We start from the raw sequence: 12,985 nt of genomic DNA, 5'->3' as shown, positions 1-12,985 counted from the left end.
TAATTTAATTGTAGCTATCTCAATTAATTGATTTTGGTTTAGTCCTTCTCACGATTCTTAATGCTCTTATTGAATTTAATATGGAACGCTACCATGGCTAGTTGTTCAATGGTAAAGTCTGATTTGAATGCTTGATTTGTATAAATTATATCATGAGAATTATTCTTTTTGAAGCTTTTTTGAATTAGTAGACTAAGTATTTGAGTATGAAAATTGATTTTAAGCCTATGATTAGAATTACAGTTGGATGGAACTTACACATTTGGATTGGAAGTTTATTAAGAATTGATTTTCATTAATTTTAATATTCAAGTTTTCATTACTTTCTTGTTTATCTTTAATTATTAGTTCAAGAACTCAAAATTCCCTTTTTATTTTTTTAAACTTTGAGACTCTAATAAATTTAGCTCTATTGGGATTCGATCTAATTAAACTATTTCTACAAGTTAGTTTAGGAGAATCAATATTTATTTTGAAGTGCTTTGACAACCTAATCAATTTTGGTGCCATTGTTGAGGAGCTATTTTAGTCTCTCATTGTTTAATTTATCTGTTTATTTTATTTATGACTCGTTCTTCTCAGACTAATGATTTGTAGTATAATCCTGAAATAGAGAAGACAATACGTAGATTGAGAAAAGAAACTAAAGAGAGAAAAAGACATCTTAAAGAAGAAGCTGAGACAAATTTGACTATTTTTGGCATATTTATCGTTGAAGAATTTGAAAAAAGCATGGCAGATAAAATTCTCAAGGAGTTAGTCGAACCAAATTTGAATCAACAACATTTATGCATTACGTTTCCTAATACAGAAGATGATTTTGAATTAAAGTCTGGTTTAATTCACTTATTTCCCTCTTTTCGTGGATGTGCAGGTGAAGACCCTCATAAGAAATTGAAAGAATTTCATATTGTATGCTCCAGAATGAAACCACATGGTGTGACCAATGAGCAAATCAATTTTAGAGCTTTTCCTTTTTCTTTAAAGGATCAAGCAAAAGATTAACTATATTATCTTCCCTCCGGATCAATAGCAACATCGAATGAGATGAAAAGATTAATCTTAGAGAAATTCTTCATTGTGTCTAAAGCAGCCAACATTAGGAAGGAAATTTATAGCATAACGCAGCTTACTGGAGAGACTTTGTATGAGTATTGGGAGAGGTTCAAACGATTGTGTGCCAGTTTTCCCCATCATCAGATTTTAGACCGGCTCCTAATCCAATACTTCTATGAAGGATTGTTACTAATGGATAGAAGTATGATAAATGCAGCAAGTGAAGGAGCTTTAGTGAATAAGACGCTTGAAGCAGCCAAGCAATTAATTTCAAACACGGCTGAAAATTCCCAACAATTGGGAATAAGAGCGGATGGAGCCATTACGCGAGTTAATGAGGTAAGTTTTAATACTTTCGAAAATCAAATTTCTGGCTTGTCAAATGAATGTAGGGTAATTGCAAATGGAAAAAGCTTGCGGAATATGTTCAATTCAAGGACATTCTATAGATATATGCCTTACATTGTAACATGATTCAGTGCAAGCAGCTAATGCCTTGGGTGGAGTAAACCTTAAAAGAAGTATGATCCTTTTCTAATCATTACAACCCTAGATAGAGAGATCACCTAAATTTGAGCTATGGAAATCAAGGAGGACAAGAAAGAGACCCCCCTCATAATTTTTTTAGACCACCTCAAGCTCCCACACAAAAACAAGCTTCAAATTCCGGTATGTCTTTAGAAAATATTGTTAAGAGCCTTGCTAAAAGTACTCATCAACTTCAACAGGAAACAAAGGCAAGCATTCAAAATTTGGGCAATCAAATTCCTCAATTGGCCATGTCAGTTAATAAATTGGAGACTCAAAATTCTAGAAAATTACCTTCACAACTAGAGGTAAATCAAAGGAGAATTATAGTGCAATCTCACTAAGGAGCGAGAAGGAAATCCCCTTGGGAATAATTCCACTTCAGGAAGCCGAGATGGGTAAGGGAGAGGGTGAAATCAAAGTTCCATCCTGTAACACCCCAAACCCGGCCTAGATGTTATGGCTAAATCTGGAGATGTTACCGTAAATCATTCAAAAACCCAAAACATGTTACACTTAAAAAGGTGTTTTTTGCTTTTGTTACGTAGAAGTCTGACTTATTAAAAACGTTGTTTTTACATATGCATAATTTATAATCATCTAAGTTTGCAGCAGAAAAATCATATTTGAGTCCAATTTTAAAAACATGATTTATTATTATAAAATTAAACATTTCGCAAGTAAAATCTAAAACCACCAAAATCGGTAAAACAGTTAAAAACCAAAAAAAATACAATCTAAAAATTTAAAATAATCCCAAACAGTCCATCAAAACCAAAATACTAACTGTCAAACCAAATAGTATATTTTATCAACATTTATTAACCAAGCTTACATCGCACCAACCCACCCTAAGTATGAGGGTTACCTGAAAGTAAATAGACAAACCGAGAATGAGTTTTGAAACTCAATGTCCAAATTTAGACAAAACAAACTTAATTTCAAACATAATCATGATAGAGTAGATACTGAACATTTATCTTATATAGATTCAGAATCAAAACCAGATACAAATTTACAATTCTATCCCCTATCTGCTACATACCATCTCTAACCATCCTTACACACCATATAGGGTAAAAAAATACTCATCCAACCTTAGACACCACTTAGTGTCGGTATAAAAATTTTCAGAATAATTGCAGCTTGGCTGCCATATCACTAGGCGAATTATCGCCTCTTTCAAAATATGTGTGGTTGTGCCACCAAATACGGCAGAAACATATACTCGCTCACACTTCCTCCATATATACAATCCCATCCCAAATGCACATACATGCATATATAACAGATGCCAGAATGTATATATCATACATGCTTAATATCAGACTCAAGTTATGCTTACCGAAAATCAAATCATACTATAACAATCCATTTTCAGTTAAATCAGAACAGTGGTTTTGGGACCACAAATCCGATGAGTAAATTATTATTTTAATGTCTATGGGATATTAGTAAGGTAGCTTTAAAATTTTGATAAGAAATTTTGATGTTTGCATGAGAAATTAAGTAAAAAGGACTAAAAAGTAAAAAAAAAAGGGGTAAAAGTGGTGTTCTAATAGCTAAAGGAGTCAAATAGCTATGGAATCTTAAATTAAAGGACTTAAATGGTAATTAGACCATTTAATGAGTTACTAGATATACATGGCATGGTTTTATTGAAAATTTAATGGTTTTAAAAGGTTAATTTAGTCATTTGGTAATTAAAAAGAAATTAAATAACAAAAGACAAGAAATCATTGTCATCTTCATCTTTTGCTCATCCAAAAACCTAAAAACACCATTGCAGAAAGGGGATATTCAGCCAAGCGAACTTTGAGTGCATGGTATGTAATTTTGTCCCTTTTTTAATGATTTGTATGTTTTCGAAGTCATTTTAGCTTAATCTAGCTAGCCCGGGAATTAATTTGTAAAACTGTTAAAGGTTGAGGGTTATGCCATGAATGTTCTTGGATGATTTTTTATGTTTAATGTTAGATTATGAATCTTTGTTGATAAATAAACAAGTTTTGTAAAGTAAGTTTTGATTAAATTTTTATTTAGGGATCGATTTGTAAAAATGGTAAAATTCATATTAAATTTAAGAAATAATGGTTTATTTGGGTTGATATAAGTCCCTAATAAGTTCGGTTAGGTTGAATGCGTGATTAAAATTTTAGATTTCAATTTATGACCTTAAGGACTAAATTACGAAAAAATAAATTACTAGGGGAAAAATGGTAATTTTGCATAAAATGAAATATGGATTAAATTGATATTTCGAAGTGCTCAATTGAATGAAACTATAATTTTAGGTCATGAACGGGTTGAAGATTGTGGAAAAGGAAGGATTTTAGATTAGTTCTTGTGATTTGGAATTAATACGATCTAGTCTTGTAAGTTCATTTTACGTTTATGTAAAGTTGAATTAAGTCCCTTATTAATGATTTAAATCTTTATAGCCTGTTATAGAATGATGTTTAAATTTTGAGTTACACTGTTATTTAGGTTTTGTGCCTAGCAGGCTTAGTGTCGGTGTTATTTAGGCTTTGTGCCTAGCAGACTTAGTGCCGATGTTATTCAGGCTTAGTGCCTAGTAGGCTTATTGCCGGTGTAATTAAAGTTAACATCCTTGGAAATTCGTTATTTTATAGCAAATGAGTTTACTTATCAAACTTACTAAGCTCCTTTGTTCTTATTAGTTTGATTTGTTTTTGTAAGACTTTCGGAACTGTTGCTTTGATTGGATCGACTTGGAAGCACACACTATCATCATCATCTCGGTAGCCATTTTGGTACTTGTTACTAGTTGGTTAAATGGCATGTAATAAGAAAGGTCCTTAGTATTATGACTTTTAGTGAATATGTAAATGTTGAAGTTGGTATGTTTATGCTTGTTGTTAACAAATAGTGTTGGACTTATAATGAATGGGTAGATAAGTCCTTTTAGAACACTTTAAATAATAGATGTATAAAGCATTTTGGTGCAAAGTATTGGATCATGAATGCTCAGTTGTGTTGTGTTTATAAGCTTAGTATGGATTGAGATATGATATTTGGATAGGTGATAGGTTTTGACATCTTTAAGTAAGTATTATTTGTATGTGTTTGAGGTGGCTATGAGTGGAATATTTGTTGAGTGTTAGAAGAATGATTTAGCATGTTTTTGGCTTGATTTTTAGTCCCTTTAAATAGGTCTTTTATATGGAAAAAGGTTTACTTAGGTTGCAAGGAAGCTTGAAATGGTAAACTTGTTACTTAAGGTTTTTTTTGGGTTTTTTTTGGTCCACACGGCCTGAGATATGGGTGTGTGTCTTAGCTGTGTGTGGAACACGACCTAGCGACACGGTTATGTTTCATCTGAGAATCACTTTGTATGCAAGTCAGTGAGTTACACGGCCTAGCACACGGCTTAGCACACAAGTGTGTGGGGCTATTTCGAGAGTTACACAGCCTGGCACACGAGCGTGTAACACGGCCATGTGACCCTACTCAGAGAGTTACACGGGTGACGAAATGGGCCAGGACACGACCATTTGTCCTTAGTTCGAAGGTTACATGGCCTAAGACAATGACGTGTGTCTCAGCCGTGTGGGGCACATAGCTTAGCCACAAAGCCGTGTGACCCTTATAGTCAAAATTTTGTAACTTTTTCTTAAACTTTCCAAATGATTTAAAATGGGTCCCGGTTTGATTCTAAGGTATATTTATGACCTCGAAGGCTCAATTTAGGGACAATATGTATGTAAATGAATGTTTATTAATGTGATTATGATAATGATTGAAATGTAAGTTCAAATGTTTTGTTTGTTAGGTAATGCTCCATAAACCTAATCCGGCAACAAATATGAGTTAGGGGTGTTAAATTTAGTTGTATCAGAGCTTCGGTTTAGTTAGTTCTTGAATTGAATGTAGCATGTATAGAGTCTAGAATTACACACCATTTTACTGACTGATGATTGTGTGATAGCTTTTGACTATTTTTGAACTGTTTGTATATAGATAAAAGATGTCGTTAGAATCCAATCGAGCAGATTCTGATGAGATAGAAATTTTTATTCCACTTACTAATGAGGAAAGCACGTGGAATAAAATTTGACCGCAAGGATCTAGAGAGGTAGCACCTAATGCGTTTCTTCGTATGATGCATGACATGTACGATGCATACTTAAAGGTAAATTCCACAGTTCCTCAAACTCATCCTTCTCACCCTCAAAGTTCAAGCAAACAATGTGTCCGTAGAGTTACCATAGATAAATGTAAAAAGTGGGGAGCCATTGAATTCTGTGGTAATGTAAGTGATGACCCAACCGAGGCTGAGTATTGGTTAGAACTTACTCAAAGGGTGCTTGACGAAATGTTGTGTTCCCTTGAAGATTGTTTACGGTGTACGGTATCATTGTTAAATGAGGAAGCATTTCGATGGTGGTCCATATTAACGGTAGCAGTATAGAAAGAAAGAATCAACTGTGACTTCTTTAAGTCAGAATTTCGAAAGAAGTATATCAGCAAACGTTATCTAGAGTGAAAGAAGAAAGAATTTTTTGAGTTGAAGCAAGCAAGTAGAAAAATAGCAGAATATGAGAGACAATTCGTTCACCTTAGCAAATATGCTCGTGAGATAGTGCCTACCAAGGAAGATATGTGTGTAAGTTTTAAAGACAGACTAAAAGATGAGATCAGAATGTTAGTAAGAGCTATGAAGATCCGTGAATTTATGATATTGTCTGATCGAGCTCAGAAAATAGAAGAAATTTGTGAAAGTAAGAGAGGAAACGAAGAAAAAAAGCACAAATTCGACAAACATTGTGGGTTGAAAGCTTTCTCAGGTTTTCCACAGAAGAAGATGAAGGAATCAAGTAATAAGTTCTCCAGCTCCTTCAGTAGCTAGTGTAGGCAATGTGCAGAATACGAATAGAACAGAGTGTAAGCAATATGGACGGTTTCACCTTGGTGTTTGCAGAGTTAACGATGGGATGTGTTTTAATTGTGGATCTCCAGACCATTTTAAACAAGAGTGTCCAAATCGAAAGGAGCTTAATAAAGAACACCATGAGAAATCTATAACCACTCCTACTCAAGGTAAAAGACTTAGAAATAGTAACTTAGCTGGGTTTAACAGAGGTGGGGTTAAAGAGACAACAGTCAAATCTGAAGCTAGGGCTCTTGCTAGAACATATGGCATTTGTGCGCGAGAGGAAGCCCCGGGCCTACGCATGCATTAATTGACCCAAGGTTGACGCATTCATATATATGCACTACATTAGTGACGGAAAATAATTTACTTGTAGAATCAACTTATTGTGTTGTTAAAGTCACGAATCTCTTAGGCCATAGTGTTATAGTTGATCTGGTTTGCAAGCAATGTTCACTGAAAATTCAAGGCTACAAATTTCTTGTCGATTTAATCTTGTTACCCTTCAATGAGTTTGATGTCATCTTAGGTATGGATTGGTTAAATATGCTTGATGCTGTGGTTAATTTTCGTAAAAAAAGAGTTGAGTTGAGAGGTTAAAATGGTGAAATAATTTCTATTGAGTCTGGTAGATCACATGGTGTTCCAAGTATAATCTCGGTAGTGAAAGCACATAAGTTAGTACGGAAAGGCTGCGAAGCATTTTTGGCTTACATTTTGGATTCCATAATGTCAGAAAAGAAGTGGATCAAGTGACGATAGTCTGTGAATTTTTTGATGCTTTCCCTGAAGAATTACCGGGTTTACCACCTGAGCGAGAGGTTGAATTTGTCATTTAATTTGTGCCTAGTACCACTCCAATTTCGATTACGCCATATTGAATGGCTCTAGCTAAACTTAAAGCGCAGTTGCAAGAACTAATAGACAGAGGTTTTATTAGACCAAGTGTATTGCCTTGGGGCACACCTGTGTTGTTTGTAGAAAAGAAAGATTGATCGTTGAGGTTGTGCATTGACTATCGGTAATTGAACAAGATCACTTAAAGAATAAGTATCTATTACCTCGAATAGATGAGCTTTTTGATCAATTGAAAGGAGTTTCAGTGTTTTCAAAAATTGACCTTCGATCGATATTATCAATTGCGAGTGAAAGATGTTGACGAACCAAAGACAGCGTTCCGAACTCGCTATGGAATTATGAGTTCTTGGTTATGCTATTTGGGTTGACTAATGCTCCGACAGTATTTATGGATTTAATGAATTGAGTTTTTCAGCCACATTTTGATCGATTAGTTGTTTTCTTTATTGATGACATTTTGATTTATTCTAGAAGTTAAGATGAGCATGTTCAACATTTAAAAATGGTATTAAAGACTTTGTGGGAAAAGAAATTGTATGCTAAACTTGGTAAATGTGAATTTTGGCTTAATGAAGTCGGATTCCTTGGTCATGTGATCTTGAGAGATGGTATAAGAGTATATCCGAGAAACCTTTCAACTATTTTGAATTGGAAAAACCCACGAAACATATCTAAAGTACGAACCTTTTTAAGGTTGGTTGGGTACTATCGTTATTTTGTAAAGAATTTTTTATTATAGCTTCACCTATGATGAAACTGTTGCAAAAATATGTTTGTTTCATTTTTTCAGATAAGTGTCAGCAGAATTTTGAAAGATTTAAGAGTTTACTGACAGAAGCTCCAGTGTTTATGCAACCTGAATTAGGGAAAGAATTTGTTGTTTATAGTGATGCCTCTTAATGTTTTGGCGTGCGTTTTAATGCAGGAAGGAAATGTCATTGCGTACGCCTCTCGGCAACTAAAATTTCATGAAAGGAATTACCCAACGCACGATCTGTAATTAGTGGGGATTGTGTTTGCTTTAAAAATTTGACGTCGTTATTTGTATGGCGAAATGTGTCATGTGTATATTGACCACATGAGCTTGAAATATTTGATGACCTAAAATGAATTGAATCTGAGATAGAGAAAGTGGTTAGAATTGTTAAATGACTGCAAACTTGTGATTAACAACCATCCGGGTAAAGCAAATGTGGTTGCTGATGCTTTGAGTTGTAAATCTCTTTTTGCCCTTCCAACAATGAAGACTGAATTGCAGAAGAAGTATGATGGTTTCATCTTAGCTGAGCTCAAGGTTAAACCTTTGTTTTTATAGAGCATACATGAATTAGAGCCTGTTGATATGAAGTTAGTAGCCAAATAGAAGAAGGTTGAGACTGGTTAGGACACTGAATTTAACATTCGTGATGATGGTAATTTGTACTTGCTCAAAAAAGTTGTGTGTACCTGATGATCTGCAAATTAGAAAAAAAATTATTAAAAGAAGCTCATAGTAGTGTGTACTGTATTCATCCGAGAAGTACAAATATGTATGCTGATTTGAAATAGTTGTACTGGTTGCCGGGAATGAAATGAGAATTTTTTGATTTTGTATCGAAATGTCTAGTGTGACAGCAAGTAAAAGTTGAGCGTCAAGTCCAGTCTAGGTTATTACAATTGATCATGAGTCTAGAGTGGAAATGGGACAAAGTTACAATAGATTTTGTCATAGGATTGTCGTTAACGTTGAGAAAGAAGCAATTTGGGTTATTTTGGATCGATTAATGAAATTTCCACATTTCATACCTATACAAATGGATTATTTGTTGGAAAAACTAGCCGCACTCTATGTTAATGAGATTGTTAGATTACATGGTGTTCCGTTATCTATCATTTCAGATCGTAATATGAGGTTTACCTCAAGATTTTAGGGTAAGTTGCACGAGGCGTTGGGTACAAGATTGAAGTTTAGTACTACTTTTTATCCACAAAAAGACGGTCAATCTGAACGAGTAATTCAGATTTTAGAATGCTTCGGTGTTGTATAGTTGAGTTTAAGGGTAGTTAGGAAAAATATTTGTCATTGGTTGAGTTTGCTTACAATAATTGTTATGAAGTGAGCTTAAAAATGGCACCGTAAGAGGCATTATATGGACGTAAATGTAGAAGTCCGTTATGTTGGCCAGAGTTGAGTGAAAGGAAGCTAGAATGAGTTGATTTAATTCAAAATACTGAAGATAAAGTAAGAACAAATCGAGATAACTTGAAAGCTGCGACAAATCATCAGAAATCTTTCGCAGATTTGAAGCGTAAGTATGTTGACTTTGATGTGGGCAATCAGGTGCTTTTAAAAGTCTCTCTGTAGAAAAAGATACTATGTTTTGACAAAAATGGAAAGTTGAGTCTTAGGTTTTTCGGACCGTATGAAATCATTGAAAGAGTTGGTCATGTAGCTTACAGGTTAGCCCTACCCCCGGAACTTGAAAATATCAATAATGTTTTTCATGCTTCAATGCTAAGGCCATATAGATTTGATCCATCACATATAATAGCCCCTTGTAAGGTTGAGATTCAGCCTGATTTGTCATATTCTGAAGAACCGATTAAGATTTTAACCCGTGAAGTAAAGGAACTTTGGAACAAAAAGTTAAAGTCGTGCGGAATTGTCATGGGGTTAAGCTACATGGGAGATAGAAGAATTGATAAAATCACAATACCCAAATATATTTTTTGGTACGATTTTCGAAGACGAAAATTCCTTTAGGAGGGAAGACTTATAATAGCCCATTTTCGGTGAAATCACAACAGGGGTTTTGGGACCACAAATCTGACAAGTAAATTGTTATTTTATTATTATTTTTATGTCTATGGGATATTAGAAAGGTCGTATGAAAGTTTCGGTAAGAAATTTTGATGTTTGTAAGAGATATTAAGTAAAAAGGACTAAAAAGAAAAAATGGTAAAAGTGGTGTTCTAATAGCTAAAGGAGTCAAATGGCTATGGAATCTTAAATTAAAGGACTTAAATGGTAATTAGACCATTTAATGAGTTACTAGATATACATGGCATGGTTTTATTGAAAATTTAATGGTTTTAAAAGGTTAATTTAGTCATTTGGTAATTAAAAAGAAATTAAATAACAAAAGACAAGAAATCATTGTTTTCTTCATCTTTTGCTCATCCAAAAACCTAAAAACACCATTGCAGAAAGGGGATATTCAGCCAAGCGAACTTTGAGTGCATGGTATGTAATTTTGTCCCTTTTTTAATGATTTTTATGTTTTCGAAGTCATTTTAGCTTAATCTAGCTAGCCCGGGAATTAATTTGTAAAACTGTTAAAGGTTGAGGGTTATGCCATGAATGTTCTTGGATGATTTTTTATGTTTAATGTTAGATTATGAATCTTTGTTGATAAATAAACAAGTTTTGTAAAGTAAGTTTTGATTAAATTTTTATTTAGGGATCGATTTGTAAAAATGGTAAAATTCATATTAAATTTATGAAATAATGGTTTATTTGGGTTGGTATAAGTCCCTAATAAGTTTGGTTAGCTTGAATGGGGGATTACAATGTTTAGATTTCAATTTATGACCTTAAGGACTAAATTGTGAAAAGTTAACATACTAGGGGCAAAATCATAAATTTTCATAAAAATGAATTTTGGATTATATTGATATTTAGAAGTACTCAATTTAATGAAACTATTGTCTTAGATCACGAGCGGGTTGACGATCATGGAAAAGGAAAGATTTCGGAGTAGTTCCTGTGCTTTGTAATTACTATAATGTAATCTTGTCAGTTGGTTTTACGTCTATGTAAAGAGGAATTAAATTCCTTATTAATGATTTAAATATTTATAGTTTGTTATAAAACAATGTTTTCATGTTGAGTTATACCCTTATTTAGGCTTTGTGCCTAGCAGGCACAGTGCCGGTGTAGTTCAGGCTTTGTGCCTAGCAGGCATAGTGCCGGTGTTGTTCAGGCTTTGTTCCTAGCAGGCTTAGTGTCGGTGTTGTTCAGGCTTTGTGCCTAGCAGGCTTAGCGTCGGTGTTATTCAGACTTTGTGCCTAGTAGGCTTAGTGTTGGTGTTATTCAGGCTTAGTGCCTAGTAGGCTTATTGCTAATGTAATTAAAGTTAACATCATTTGGAAATTCGTTAGTTGATAGGAAATGAGTTTACTTATCGAACTTACTAAGATCCTTTGTGCTTATTAGTTTTATTTGTTTTTGTAGGACTTTTGGAATCATTGCTTTGATTGGATCGACTCGGAAGCACACACCATCATCATCATCTCGGTAGCCATTTTAGTACTTTTTTATAGTTAGTTAAGTGGCATGTAATAGGATAGGTCTTTAGTATTATGACTTTTAATGAATATGTAAATGTTAAAGTTGGTATGTTTATGCTTGTTGTTAACAAATAGTGTTGGACTTATAATGCATGGCTAGATAAGTCCTTTTAGAACACTTTTAATAGTAGAAGTATAAAGTATTTTGGTGCAAAGTATTGGATCATGAATGTTCAATTGTGTTGTGTTTATAAGCTTAGTATGGAATGAGATATGATATTTGGATTTGTGATAGGTTTTGACATCTTTAAGTAAGTTTTATTTGTATGTGTTTGAGGTGGCTATGAGTGGCATATTGGTTGAATGTTAGAATGATGAATTTGCATGTTTTTGGCTTGATTTTGGTCACTTTGTATAGGACTTTCAGATGGAAAATGGTTTACTTAGGTTGCAAGTAAGCTTGAAATGGTAAACTTGTTGTTTAAGATTCATTTTGATTCTAGACGGCCTGAGGCAAAGGCGTGTGTCTCAATCGTGTCTGGCACATGGGCTGGCGGCACAGCCATGTGTCATCTGAGAATCACTTTGTATGTAAGTTAGTGAGTTACATGACCTAGCACACGGGCGTGTGAAATGGCCGTGTGACCCTACTCAGAGAGTTACACATGTGAGGACACGGGCTGGGACACGACAGTGTGTCCTTAGTTCGAAGGTTACACGGCCTGAGACACGGGCGTGTGTCGCAGTCGTGTGAGGCACAAGGTTATGTGAGCCTGTAGTTAAAATTTTGTAACTTTTTCTTAAACTTTCCAAATGTTTTCAAATGGGTCCTTATTTGATTCTAAGGTATGTTTAGGGCCTCGAAGGCTCAATTTAGGGACAATATGTATGTGAATAATTTTTTATTAATGTGATTATGATAATTTTTGAAATGTAAGTTCAAATGTTCTGTTTGTTCGGTAATTATACGTAACCCTAATTCAGAAACAGATACAAGTTAGGAGTGTTACACATACATAACATATTACAAATTTTACTTATCGTAATCATATTCATCAAACATATGTTTATTTAATTCTACGATATCAGATGATCAGAATTCATGTCTTCTACCTTAATTAGTCACATACCAACCCTATGGAAGGCCTACATTCGATCCAAATGATGTTTACGCCCTTAAGGAAAAATTCAGAATTTTGGGCCTACACAACCCAATTGGCCTAGATCGTGTGTCTCATTTAGTCCAACACATGACCTACCACACGGCCGTGTGGCATCGAGAGACTCAACTTTTGACTTTCGCCATTTATCATTTTCTTAAATTTTCGTTACACACCTTGATATTCCTTGATAGGAAGTCGACCACGAGATGTCAAAAGC

At 34.2% G+C, this 12,985-nt stretch overlaps 1 non-coding gene across 1 annotated transcript; it reads right to left on the bottom strand.

Annotated features, from left to right (window-relative positions):
• Window positions 1-1,095: 1,095 nt before the first annotated feature.
• On the bottom strand, window positions 1,096-1,202 carry LOC128042134 (small nucleolar RNA R71). Its single transcript, XR_008197340.1, has one exon. It is a non-coding gene; the product is annotated as a small nucleolar RNA R71 (small nucleolar RNA).
• Window positions 1,203-12,985: the final 11,783 nt, after the last annotated feature.

The sequence above is a fragment of the Gossypium raimondii genome, chromosome 6 (genome assembly GCF_025698545.1).
Source record: "Gossypium raimondii isolate GPD5lz chromosome 6, ASM2569854v1, whole genome shotgun sequence".
In the NCBI taxonomy this organism is placed as follows: domain Eukaryota; kingdom Viridiplantae; phylum Streptophyta; class Magnoliopsida; order Malvales; family Malvaceae; genus Gossypium; species Gossypium raimondii.
This window is presented reverse-complemented; position numbering and strand designations above follow the sequence as displayed.